Source organism: Pleurodeles waltl, chromosome 12 (genome assembly GCF_031143425.1).
Source record: "Pleurodeles waltl isolate 20211129_DDA chromosome 12, aPleWal1.hap1.20221129, whole genome shotgun sequence".
NCBI lineage: Eukaryota > Metazoa > Chordata > Amphibia > Caudata > Salamandridae > Pleurodeles > Pleurodeles waltl.
In genome coordinates this window covers 678,571,649-678,585,422 of record NC_090451.1, presented here as the reverse complement: position 1 = coordinate 678,585,422, position 13,774 = coordinate 678,571,649, and the positions used below count along the sequence as shown (strand labels likewise).

General features: G+C 42.1%; 4 non-coding genes across 4 annotated transcripts; all 4 read right to left on the bottom strand.

Moving 5' to 3' along the window:
- Positions 1–5,017: 5,017 nt before the first annotated feature.
- Positions 5,018–5,091, bottom strand: TRNAT-AGU (transfer RNA threonine (anticodon AGU)). The gene has a single exon. It is a non-coding gene; the product is annotated as a tRNA-Thr (tRNA).
- Positions 5,092–7,543: 2,452 nt separating this feature from the next.
- On the bottom strand, positions 7,544–7,616 carry TRNAT-UGU (transfer RNA threonine (anticodon UGU)). Its single transcript has one exon. It is a non-coding gene; the product is annotated as a tRNA-Thr (tRNA).
- Positions 7,617–9,042: 1,426 nt separating this feature from the next.
- Positions 9,043–9,116, bottom strand: TRNAT-AGU (transfer RNA threonine (anticodon AGU)). Its single transcript has one exon. It is a non-coding gene; the product is annotated as a tRNA-Thr (tRNA).
- A 431-nt stretch (positions 9,117–9,547) lies between these two features.
- Positions 9,548–9,620, bottom strand: TRNAT-CGU (transfer RNA threonine (anticodon CGU)). Its single transcript has one exon. It is a non-coding gene; the product is annotated as a tRNA-Thr (tRNA).
- Positions 9,621–13,774: the final 4,154 nt, after the last annotated feature.

The window sequence follows — 13,774 nt, the reverse complement described above, 5'->3', positions numbered from 1 at the left end:
TCAAAAAAGTCAAACCCAAAAACTTTTTTAACTCCTCCAAATTTGTGGGAATCCACTGGGCAGCTCTAGAGTGTGGCCTAAGTCTAGCAGCGTTGTCCCTCAAATGCTGCTCCGCATACAAATTAGTCTGCTCAACAATCTCTTCCAAAAACATATCATCCATGAATAACTCAAAGAAATTGATAGGCATAAAGTTCTCTGTATTGGCGTTACACCCCGGGAGACCAGTAAAGGCAGGCAATTCTGGCTGCTCCATGTTTGGGGCAACCCAGACATCAGGTCTTATAACGGGAAACCTTTCAGCCCCAGGTTGCTGCACTATTGGCACATCAATGTCCTCCTCTAAAACAGACCCTTCATCTGCACTGAGTGTGGCTTCATCATCAGAAGATTCCCCTCCAACAGAAACATCACTGCCAGAATCTCTGACTTCCTCCTCTGCCTCAGATGCAGAGTCCGTCTCATAGTCATGATCAGACTGTGACTCAAAAAGCATACCAACCACCTGCTGAGCGGTCATCCTGCGGCTAGCCATGATCTCTCCTGCTAAAATTAACTGGACAAATTCACCACCAACAACCAGCACTGTGTAAGACAAGTAACAAAGTGTAGGTTTGTTAGTAAGAGTTATAAACTCAAAACTATACCGCTCACTTGCCTGAAAAAGCTTGATTCACCAGCAACTACACAGCAATCACCAATGATATCCCACTAAAAATAAAGAAAGAAAGGCAAATTAGAAATAAGACAAAACAAATATCATTGTGCACAAACCTAAGGACAATTTCACACACAATCCTGCATTTAGTACACCCCCTACAAACATGTCATTCATGCATGGCAACAATACTCCTTTGGAGTACATTGTTTTTACTTACCTAAAACAAGCAACTGTGCAAACTGCAGGTCAACCACCGCCAAAACCGCAAGGAGCCACAGCAAATAAAGCAAAAGCTTTGAACTAGAACAAAAAGGAGGAAAACATTTTTTATCACAAATGCAAAGACTTCTTCAGTTGACAAACAACCCACCATCAAACATTTAGAAATTGGTGCCTAAGTGGATTCTGCCATAGGGGAAGATGGGCCTACTACAAAAATAGGCCTGTCTGCCCCAAGGAAGCCAGAAAATACCTTTAGTAGTGGGTTCCCATGGAGAGCGACCCTTGCCAAAGGGGACAGCCCTCAAACAAACAAAAAAAACACACACAACACTATCCCTGGTACCTAAGTGGCTTCTGCCTCCCTTGGGGGCAGGTGGGCCTAAGAAAATAGGCCCATCTGCCCCCAGGGGGTGTAGAAATGGCCAACAGGTCAATGCCACCCTTGGGGGGGGGGCGCCCCGTGACCAAGGGGACGCCCCCCCACAAAAATAAACAAATTTTAAAAAATCCCTGGCGTTCTAGTGGTTTCTGCCCCCCTTGGGGGCAGACCAGCCTAAAAATAATAGGCTGATCTGTCTCCAAGGGGTGCAGAAATGGCCTGGGTACATGTGCCCCCAAAGTGGGGGGGCGACCCTTGCCCAAGGCCCCCCCCATCCACTAACACACACACACACACACTATCCCTGGTGTCTACATGGCTTCTGCCCCCCTTGGAGGCAGGTGGGTCTAAAAAAATAGGCCCATCTGCCCCCAGGGGGTGTAGAAATGGGCAACAGGTCAATGCCCCCCTTGGGGGGGCGCCCCGTGACCAAGGGGACGCCCCCCCCCACAAAAATAAACAAATAAAAAAAATCCCTGGCGTTCTAGTGGTTTCTGCCCCCCTTGGGGGCAGACCAGCCTAAAAATAATAGGCTGATCTGTCTCCAAGGGGTGCAGAAATGGCCTGGGTACATGTGCCCCCAAAGTGGGGGGGGCGACCCTTGCCCAAGGCCCCCCCCCCATCCACTAACACACACACACTATCCCTGGTGTCTACATGGCTTCTGCCCCCCTTGGGGGCAGGTGGGTCTAAAAAAATAGGCCCATCTGCCCCCAGGGGGTGTAGAAATGGCCAACAGGTCAATGCCCCCCTTGGGGGGGCGCCCTGTGACCAAGGGGACGCCCCCCCACAAAAATAAACAAATAAAAAAAAATCCCTGGCGTTCTAGTGGTTTCTGCCCCCCTTGGGGGCAGACCAGCCTAAAAATAATAGGCTGATCTGTCTCCAAGGGGTGCAGAAATGGCCTGGGTACATGTGCCCCCAAAGTGGGGGGGCGACCCTTGCCCAAGGTCCCCCCCCATCCACTAACACACACACACACACACACTATCCCTGGTGTCTACTTGGCTTCTGCCCCCCTTGGGGACAGGTGGGTCTAAAAAAATAGGCCCATCTGCCCCCAGGGGGTGTAGAAATGGCCAACAGGTCAATGGCCCCCTTGGGGGGGTGCCCCGTGACCAAGGGGACGCCCCCCACAAAAATAAACAAATTAAAAAAAATCCCTGGCGTTCTAGTGGTTTCTGCCCCCTTGGGGCAGATCAGCCTAAAAATAGTAGGCTGATCTGCCCTCAAGGGGGGCAGAAATGGCCCTAAAAGACATGCCCCCCAAAGGGGAGCGACCCTTGCCCAAGGGGGCGCCCCCCCATCCACTACACACACAATCCCTGGTGCCTAAGTGGCTTCTGCCCCCCTTGGAGGCAGATGGACCTAAAAAAAATAGGCCGATTTGCCCCCAAGGGGGGCAGGAAAGGCCAACAGTTCTCTGCCCCCTTGGGGGGGTGCCCCTTGCCCAAGGGGGCACCCCCCCCACATAAATACACATAAAAATAAAAAACCTGGTGATCTAGTGTTTTCTGCCCCCCTTGGGGGCAGATCTGGCTAAAAAGTAGCCAATCTGCCCTCAAGGGGGGCAGAAATGGCCCTTAAGTACATGCCCCCCAAAGGGGAGCGACCCTTGCCCAAGGGGGCGCCCCCCCCCCATCCACTACACACACAATCCCTGGTGCCTAAGTGGCTTCTGCCCCCTTTGGGGGCAGATGGACCTAAAAAAAAATAGGCCGATCTGCCCCCAAGGGGGGCAGAAAAGGCCAACAGTTCTCTGCCCCCTTGGGGGGGGTGCCCCTTGCCCAAGGGGGCACCCCGCAACACATAAATGCAAAAAAAATTATAAATCCCTGGTGATCTAGTGTTTTCTGCCCCCCTTGGGGGCAGATCTGGCTAAAAAGTAGCCAGTCTGCCCTCAAGGGGGGCAAAAATGGCCCTAAAATACATGCCCCCCAAAGGGGAGCAACCCTTGCCCAAGGGGGCGCCCCCCCATCCACTACACACACAATCCCTGGTGCCTAAGTGGCTTCCTTATGGACCTAAAAAAAATAGGCCGATCTGCCCCCAACGGGGGCAGAAAAGGCCAACAGTTCTCTGCCCCCTTGGGGGGGGCGCCCCTTGCCCAAGGGGGCACCCCCCAACACATAAAAGCAAAAAAAAAAAAAAAAATCCCTGGTGATCTAGTGTTTTCTGCCCCCCTTGGGGGCAGATCTGGCTAAAAAGTAGCCAGTCTGCCCTCAAGGGGGGCAGAAATGGCCCTAAAATACATGCCCCCCAAAGGGGAGCGACCCTTGCCCAAGGGGGCGCCCCCCCCATCCACTACACACACAATCCCTGGTGCCTAAGTGGCTTCTGCCCCCCTTGGGGGCAGATGGACCTAAAAAAAATAGGCCGATCTGCCCCCAAGGGGGGCAGAAAAGGCCAACAGTTCTCTGCCCCCTTGGGGGGGGCGCCCCTTGCCCAAGGGGGCACCCCCCAACACATAAATGCAAAAAAAAAAAAAATCCCTGGTGATCTAGTGTTTTGGCTGAAAAGTAGCCAATCTGCCCCCAAGGGGGGCAGAAATGGCCGTAGTAATTGCCCCCTATAGGGGAGCGACCCTTGCCCAAGGGGCCGCTCCCCGCGTACCAAAAACAGTAATAAACAATAAAAAAAACAAATCCCTGGTGTCTAGCGGGCATTCCTGCTGCCCGATCGCAATGCGATCGGGCAGCAGGAATGCTCAAAGAGACACCGGGGAAAAGGAAAAGCCTTTCCTTTTCCCCGGTGCCTCTTTAGGCCCAACCCCCCACCCACCGGGAAGAGGAACTCACCTCTTCTATCGTCGCCACACAGGAAGTAAATGGCTTCCTGTGCGGCGAGGATCCCATAATGAAGTCAGTGCGCGATTGCGCGCTGACGTCATTATGGGGGGTTGGGGGGGTCGGGGGTGTAAGGGGAAGGGCTTCCCCTTCCATCCCTGACTTTGGGGGGTGGGGGGGAAGCACACAGAGGGAGCGAGAGCGCTCCCTCTGGGCTGTGTGCCGAGGACGTAGTGGTTACGTCCTCGGCAAAGCAGCACTGTGCCGCGGGACGTAACCACTACGTCCGCGGCACAGAAGGGGTTAACATTCTCTTTTCCCCTATTCTTTTATGGTATTGCTTTGAAATTCTGCAAAACACAAAGTGTTTATTTCATTTGGAGATCAAGCATTCTAAAGTCAACAGAACACTACTCTTGTTTTTAAACTATATTTAATGTTTACTTGAAGAAATTGAGTTTTAAAAGTTTGAACTAATTCTAAAGTGTTGCTGAAATTTGAAAACAGGACTTCCTATTTATGAGAGAGAAGCTTTGACCACTAAACAACAGCACCTACTTATCTTACAAACTATGAATAGCTGACTTTGTGCAGATGACTTGTCCTCACTGCCTTCAGTGCAGTCTTGTTTATCTGTGGTGAAATGTTGAACAGAAAAGCATTCCCCACCACTTAAAAAGAATACCTACATTTTAGTTAAAAAGTACTTAGAAAAGTGGATTACATTTTTGAGTGGTTTACACATAATAATTGTAGAGGAATACATCAATTGTCTTCAACTCTAGGGTTTTAGTTCATATATACCTTCCTATTTGATTTACTCTTCATTGTACATTCAAAGTATTGTCTGTTACCATGAAAATTCTCTGAATTTTATTTAATATTAAGATGACTCAGATTTTTCATTTTTAAATGGTGTTAGAAAAGCATCTCAGGAAACTGATCTGTAATTGAACAATTAAAATATGAAGGTGCTGCTGAGATTTGAACTCAGGATCTCCTGTTTACTAGACAGGCGCTTTAACCAGCTAAGCCACAGCACCTGTGTGACAAAGTTTATTGAAATAGTTAGCTGAATGGAGTGAAATAGAAATCAGTTTTGTTTTTTTAATTTTCTTTTCTAAGTTCACACAACTCGGTTCTGAAACACTGTAGGTGAGAACACCAAATTTATTTAAAAATACTTCCATAAGAGGTGGCTTACCGTTCTTCTAGAATATTGAATTATGTCTTGTGAGTGAAATGCATTAGTTAAATTCAACTCTAAATTGAATTTTCATCTCTTTCCTGGTCGTTGTAATTCTCATTTCCCTTATTCATGCATGGTATTGCTTTGAAACTCTGCAAAATACCAAGTGCTTAATTCATTATGAGATGAAGCATTCTAAAGTGAATAGGAGTCTACTCTTGTATTTTAACTGTATTTAACATTTTCTTGAAGAAATTCAATTCAATACCTTTGGAACAAATTTGAGGTATTGCTGAAATTTGAACTCAGGATTTCCTGTTTACGAGACAGGTGCTTTTACCACTAAGCCACAGCACCTCTTTGGCCTAAGGCGATTGAATAATTCACTTAGTTGCATTATTGGTTCTCAATGCCTTCTGTGGAGTCTTCTTTTTCTGTGTTATTACGTTAGACATAAAAGAATTCCCCATCACTTAAGAAGAATAATAAGTCTTTGTTAAAAGGTACTCATAAAAGTAGATTACATTTTTGAGTGTTTCACAAATTATTATTGTAGAGGATTGCATCACTTTTCCTCTTCAACTCCATGGTTTGATTTCCTATTTATCTTCCTCTTTGATATACCCTTCATTTTACATTCACAGTCTAGCTTCTGTCATCTTGAAAATACTCAGAATTTTATTTAGTATCAAGATGAATTGTTCAATAGTAAGCTGATTCAAATTTTTCATTTTTAAATTATGTCAAAGGTTCATCTAATGAAAAGAATCTGTTATTTAACTATGAAAAGAGAAAGGTGCTGCTAAGAGTTGAAGTTAGGATCTCCTGTTTTCCATAAAGACACTTTAACCACCTAGGCCACAGAACCTGCATCACAAACTTTACTGGATCTGATAACAGAATGGAGTGCAATAGAAATCTCGTTTTTCAATTTTCTTTTCTAAGTTGATACAACTCTGTTGTCAAACACTATAGGTGAGAAGACCAAATTTATTTTAGAATACTTCCTTAATGAGTGACTTACCCTACCTATAGAATATAAAATTATGTGTTGTGAGTAAAATGCATTAGTTAAATTGAACTTTCAATTTATTTGTTGTCTCTTTCCTTTTCTTTAACATTCTCTTTTCCCCTATTCTTTTATGGTATTGCTTTGAAATTCTGCAAAACACGAAAGTGTTTATTTCATTTGGAGATCAAGCATTCTAAAGTCAACAGAACACTACTCTTGTTTTTAAACTATATTTAATGTTTACTTGAAGAAATTGAGTTTTAAAAGTTTGAACTAATTCTAAAGTGTTGCTGAAATTTAAAAACAGGACTTCCTATTTATGAGAGAGAAGCTTTGACCACTAAACAACAGCACCTACTTATCTTACAAAATATGAATAGCTGACTTTGTGGAGATGACTTGTCCTCACTGCCTTCAGTGCAGTCTTGTTTATCTGTGGTGAAATGTTGAACAGAAAAGCATTCCCCACCACTTAAGAAGAATACCTACATTTTAGTTAAAAAGTACTTAGAAAAGTGGATTAAATTTTTGAGTGGTTTACACATAATATTTGTAGAGGAATACATCAATTGTCTTCAACTCTAGGATTTTAGTTCATATATACCTTCCTATTTGATTTACTCTTTATTGTACATTCAAAGTATTGCTTCTGTTACCATGAAAATTCTCTGAATTTTATTTAATATTAAGATGAACTGTCTATTAGTAAGATGACTCAGATTTTTCATTTTTAAATTGTGTTAGAGAAGCATCTCAGGAAACTGATCTATAATTTAACAATTAAAATATGAAGGTGCTGCTGAGATTTGAACTCAGGATCTCCTGTTTACTGACAGGCGCTTTAACCAGCTGAGTCACAGCACCTGTGTGACAAAGTTTCCTGAAATAGTTAGCTGAATGGAGTGAAATAGAAAACTGTTTAGTTTTTTTAATTTTCTTTTCTAAGTTCACACAACTCTGTTCTGAAACACTGTAGGTGAGAACACCCAATTTATTTAAAAATACTCGCTTAAGAGTTGGCTTACCGTTCTTCTAGAATATTGAATTATGTCTTGTGTGTGAAATGCATTAGTTAAATTCAACTCTAAATTGAATTTTCATCTCTTTCCTGGTCGTTGTAATTCTCATTTCCCTTATTCATGCATGGTATTGCTTTGAAATTCTGCAAAATACCAAGGGCTTATTTCATTATGAGATGAAGCATTGTAAAGTGAATAGGAGTCTACTCTTGTTTTTAAACTGTATTTAACATTTTCTTGAAGAAATTAAATTCTATAAGTTTGGAGGAAAATTGAGGTACTGCTGAGATTTGAACTCAGAATTTCCTGTTTACAAGACAGGCGCTTTAACCACTAAGCCACAGCACCTCTTTTCCCTAGGGCAATTGAATAATTCACTTAGTTGCCATTATTGGTTCTCAATGCCTTCTGTGGAGTCTTCTTTTTCTGTGTTATTACGTTAGACATAAAATAATTCCCCATCACTTAAGAAGAATACCTAATTCTTCTTAAAAAGTACTCATAAAAGTAGATTACATTTATGAGTGTTTCACAAATTATTTTTGTAGAGGATTGCATCACTTTTCCTCTTCAACTCCATGGTTTTATTTCCTATTTATCTTCCTCTTTGATATTCCCTTCATTTTACATTCACAGTCTAACTTCTGTCATCTTGAAAATACTCTGAATTTTATTTAGTATTAAGATGAATTGTTCAATAGTAAGCTAATTCAAATTTTTCATTTTGAAATTATATCAAAGGTTCATCTAATGAAAATAATCTGTTATTTAACTATGAAAAGAGAAAGGTGCTGCTAAGAGTTGAAGTTAGGATCTCCTGTTTTCCATAAAGACACTTTAACCACCTAGGCCACAGAACCTGCATGAGAAACTTTACTGGATCTGATAACAGAATGGAGTGCAATAGAAATCTCGTTTTTCAATTTTCTTTTCTAAGTTGATACAACTCTGTTGTCAAACACTATAGGTGAGAAGACCTAATTTATTTTAGAATACTTCCTTAATGAGTGACTTACCCTACCTATAGAATATAAAATTATGTGTTGTGAGTAAAATGCATTAGTTAAATTGAACTTTCAATTTGTTTGTCGTCTCTTTCCTTTTCTTTAACATTCTCTTTTCCCCTATTCATTTATGGTATTGCTTTGAAATTCTGCAAAACACAAAGTGTTTATTTCATTTGGTGATCAAGCATTCTAAAGTCAACAGAACACTACTCTTGTTTTTAAACTATCTTTAATGTTTACTTGAAGAAATTGAGTTTTAAAAGTTTGAACTAATTCTACAGTGTTGCTGAAATTTGAAAACAGGACTTCCTATTTATGAGAGAGAAGCTTTGACCACTAAACAACAGCACCTACTTATCTTACAAAATCTGAATAGCTGACTTTGTGGAGATGACTTGTCCTCACTGCCTTCAGTGCAGTCTTGTTTATCTGTGGTGAAATGTTGAACAGAAAAGCATTCCCCACCACTTAAGAAGAATACCTATATTTTAGTTACAAAGTACTTAGAAAAGTGGATTACATTTTTGAGTGGTTTACACATAATATTTGTAGAGGAATACATCAATTGTCTTCAACTCTAGGATTTTAGTTCATATATACCTTCCTATTTGATTTACTCTTCATTGTACATTCAAAGTATTGCTTCTGTTACCATGAAAATTCTCTGATTTTTATTTAATATTAAGATGACTCAGATTTTTCATTTTTAAATGGTGTTAGAAAAGCATCTCAGGAAACTGATCTGTAATTTAACAATTAAAATATGAAGGTACTGCTGAGATTTGAACTCAGGATCTCCTGTTTACTAGACAGGCGCTTTAACCACCTAAGCCACAGCACCTGTGTGACAAAGTTTATTGAAATAATTAGCTGAATGGAGTGAAATAGAAATCAGTTTTGTTTTTTTAATTTTCTTTTCTAAGTTCACACAACTCGGTTCTGAAACACTGTAGGTGAGAACACCAAATTTATTTAAAAATACTTCCATAAGAGGTGGCTTACCGTTCTTCTAGAATATTGAATTATGTCTTGTGAGTGAAATGCATTAGTTAAAATCAACTCTAAATTGAATTTTCATCTCTTTCCTGGTCGTTGTAATTCTCATTTCCCTTATTCATGCATGGTATTGCTTTGAAATTCTGCAAAATACCAAAGTGCTTATTTCATTATGAGATGAAGCATTCTAAAGTGAATAGGAGTCTACTCTTGTTTTTAAACTGTATTTAACATTTTCTTGAAGAAATTAAATTCTATAAGCTTGGAGTAAGTTTGAGGTACTGCTGAGATTTGAACTCAGGATTTCCTGTTTACGAGACAGGGACTTTAACCACTAAGCCACAACACCTCTTTGTCCTAAAGCAATTAAATAATTCACTTAGTTGTATTTTTGGTTCTCAATGCCTTCTGTGGAGTCTTCTTTTTCTGTGTTATTACGTTAGACATAAAAGAATTCCCCATCACTTAAGAAGAATACCTAAGTCTTTGTTAAAAGGTACTCATAAAAGTAGATTACATTTTTGAGTGTTTCACAAATTATTATTGTAGAGGATTGCATCACTTTTCCTCTTCAACTCCATGGTTTGATTTCCTATTTATCTTCCTCTTTGATATACCCTTCATTTTACATTCACAGTCTAGCTTCTGTCATCTTGAAAATACTCAGAATTTTATTTAGTATCAAGATGAATTATTCAATAGTAAGCTGATTCAAATTTCTCATTTTGAAATTATATCAAAGGTTCATCTAATGAAAATAATCTGTTATTTAACTATGAAAAGAGAAAGGTGCTGCTAAGAGTTGAAGTTAGGATCTCCTGTTTTCCATAAAGACACTTTAACCACCTAGGCCACAGAACCTGCATCACAAACTTTACTGGATCTGATAACAGAATGGAGTGCAATAGAAATCTCGTTTTTCAATTTTCTTTTCTAAGTTGATACAACTCTGTTGTCAAACACTATAGGTGAGAAGACCAAATTTATTTTAGAATACTTCCTTAATGAGTGACTTACCCTACCTATAGAATATAAAATTATGTGTTGTGAGTAAAATGCATTAGTTAAATTGAACTTTCAATTTATTTGTTGTCTCTTTCCTTTTCTTTAACCCCTTCGCTGCCAGGCCTTTTCCCCCTCCTGTGCCGAGCCTTTTTTTGGCTATTTGGAGCAGTTCGCGCTTAGGCCCTCATAACTTTTTGTTCACATAAGCTACCCACGCCAAATTTGCGTCCTTTTTTTCCAACATCCTAGGGATTCTAGAGGTACCCAGACTTTGTGGGTTCCCCAGAAGGAGGCCAAGAAATTAGCCAAAAAACAGTGAAAATTTTGTTTTTTTCCAAAAAATTGGAAAAATGGGCTGCAGAAGAAGGCTTGTGGTTTTTCCCCTGAAAAGGGCATCAACAAAGGGTTTGCGGTGATAAAATCACCAGCTTCCCAGCTTTCAGGAACAGGCAGACTTGAATCAGAAAACCCAATTTTTCAACACAATTTTGGCATTTTACGGGGACATACCCCATTTTTACGATTTTTTGTGCTTTCAGCCTCCTTCCAGTCAGTGACAGAAATGGGCATGAAACCAATGCTGGATCCCAGAAACCGCAACATTTTTGAAAAGTAGACAAAAATCTGAATTCAGCAAGGGGTAATTTGTGTTGATCCTACAAGGGTTTCCTACAGAAAATAACAACTGAAAAAGAAAAATATTGAAATTGAGGTGAAAAAAACATCAATTTTTCTCTATGTTTTACTCTGTAACTTTTTCCATCAATGTCAGATTTTCGAAAGCAATATACCGTTACGTCTGCTGGACTCTTCTGGTTGCGGGGATATATAGGGTTCATCAAGAACTTTAGGTACCCAGAGCCAATAAATGACCTGCACCCTGCAGTGGGTTTTCAATCTATGCCGGGTATACAGCAATTCATTAGCTGAAATATAAAGAGTAAAAAATAGCTATCAAGAAAACCTTTGTATTTCCAAAATGGGCACAAGATAAGGTGTTGAGAAGCAGTGGTTATTTGCACATCTCTGAATTCCGGGGTGCCCATACTAGCATGTGAATTACAGGGCATTTCTCAAATAGACGTCTTTTTTACACACTGTCTTACATTTGGAAGGAAAAAATTTAGAGAAAGACAAGGGGCAATAACACTTGTTTTGCTATTCTATGTTCCCCCAAGTCTCCCGATAAAAATGATACCTCACTTGTGTGGGTAGGCCTAGCGCCCGCGACAGGATATGCCCCAAAACACAACGTGGACACATCACAGAAAACAGAGCTGTTTTTAGCAAAGTGACTACCTGTAGATTTTGGCCTGTAGCTCAGCCACCACCTAGGGAAACCTACCAAACCTGTGCATTTCTGAAAACTAGAGACCTAGGGGAATCCAAGATGGGGTGGCTTGGACCAGGTTCTGTTACCCAGAATCCTTTGCAAACCTCAAAATTTGGATAAAAATACACATGTTCCTCATATTTCTGTGGCAGAAAGTTCTGGAATCTGAGAGGAGCCACAAATTTCCTTCCACCCAGCGTTCCCCCACGTCTCCCGATAAAAATGATACCTCACTTGTGTGGGTAGGCCTAGCGCCGGCGACAGAAAACGCCCCAAAGCGCAATGTGGACACATCCAAATTTGTGAAGGAAAAGAGAGGTGTTTTTTGCAAAGTGCCTACCTGCAGATTTTGGCCTGTAGCTCAGCCGCCACCTAGGGAAACCTACCAAACCTGTGCATGTCTGAAAACTAGAGACCTAGGGGAATCCAAGATGGGGTGACTTGTGTGGCTCGGACCAGGTTCTGTTACCCAGAATCCTTTGCAAACCTCAAAATGTGGCTAAAAAAACACATGTTCCTCACATTTCTGTGGCAGAAAGTTCTGGAATCTGAGAGGAGCCACGAATTTCCTTCCACCCAGCGTTCCCCCACGTCTCCCAATAAAAATGATACCTCACTTGTGTGGGTAGGCCTAGCGCCCGCGACAGGAAACGCCCCAAAGCGCAACGTGGACACATCCAAATTTGTGAAGGAAAACAGAGGTGTTTTTTGCAAAGTGCCTACCTGTAGATTTTGGCCTGTAGCTCAGCCGCCACCTAGGGAAACCTACCAAACCTGTGCATTTCTGAAAACTAGAGACCTAGGGGAATCCAAGATGGGGTGGCTTGTGTGGCTCGGACCAGGTTCTGTTACCCAGAATCCTTTGCAAACCTCAAAATGTGGCTAAAAAAACACATGTTCCTCACATTTCTGTGGCAGAAACTTCTGGAATCTGAGAGGAGCCACAAATTTCCTTCCATCCAGCGTTCCCCCACGTCTCCCGATAAAAATGATACCTCACTTGTGTGGGTAGGCCTAGCGCCCGTGACAGGAAATGCCCCAAAGCGCAACGTGGACACAGCCAAATTGGTAAAGGAAAACAGAGGTGTTTTTTGCAAAGTGCCTACCTGTAGATTTTGGCCTGTAGCTCAGCCGCCACCTAGGGAAACCTACCAAACCTGTGCATTTCTGACAACTAGAGACCTAGGGGAATCCAAGATGGGGTGACTTGTGTGGCTCGGACCAGGTTCTGTTACCCAGAATCCTTTGCAAACCTCAAAATGTGGCTAAAAAAACACATGTTCCTCACATTTCTGTGGCAGAAAGTTCTGAAATCTGAGAGGAGCCACGAATTTCCTTCCACCCAGCGTTCCCCCATGTCTCCCGATAAAAATGATACCTCACTTGTGTGGGTAGGCCTAGCGCCCATGACAGGAAATGCCCCAAAAGGCAACGTGGACACAGCCAAATTGGTGAAGGAAAACAGAGGTGTTTTTTGCAAAGTGCCTACTTGTAGATTTTGGCCTGTAGCTCAGCCGCCACATAGGGAAACCTACCAAACCTGTGCATTTCTGAAAACTAGAGACCTAGGGGAATCCAAGATGGGGTGACTTGTGTGGCTCGGACCAGGTTCTGTTACCCAGAATCCTTTGCAAACCTCAAAATTTGGCTAAAAAAACACATGTTCCTCACATTTCTGTGGCAGAAAGTTCTGGAATCTGAGAGGAGCCACGAATTTCCTTCCACCCAGCGTTCCCCCACGTCTCCCGATAAAAATGATACCTCACTTGTGTGGGTAGGCCTAGCGCCCTTGACAGGAAATGCCCCAAAGCGCAACGTGGACACAGCCAAATTGGTGAAGGAAACCAGAGGTGTTTTTTGCAAAGTGCCTACCTGTAGATTTTGGCCTGTAGCTCAGCCGCCACCTAGGGAAACCTACCAAACCTGTGCATTTCTGAAAACTAGAGACCTAGGGGAATCCAAGATGGGGTGACTTGTGTGACTCGGACCAGGTTCTGTTACCCAGAATCCTTTGCAAACCTCAAAATGTGGCTAAAAAAACACATGTTCCTCACATTTCTGTGGCAGAAAGTTCTGGAATCTGAGAGGAGCCACGAATTTCCTTCCACCCAGCGTTCCCCCACGTCTCCCGATAAAAATGATACCTCACTTGTGTGGGTAGGCCT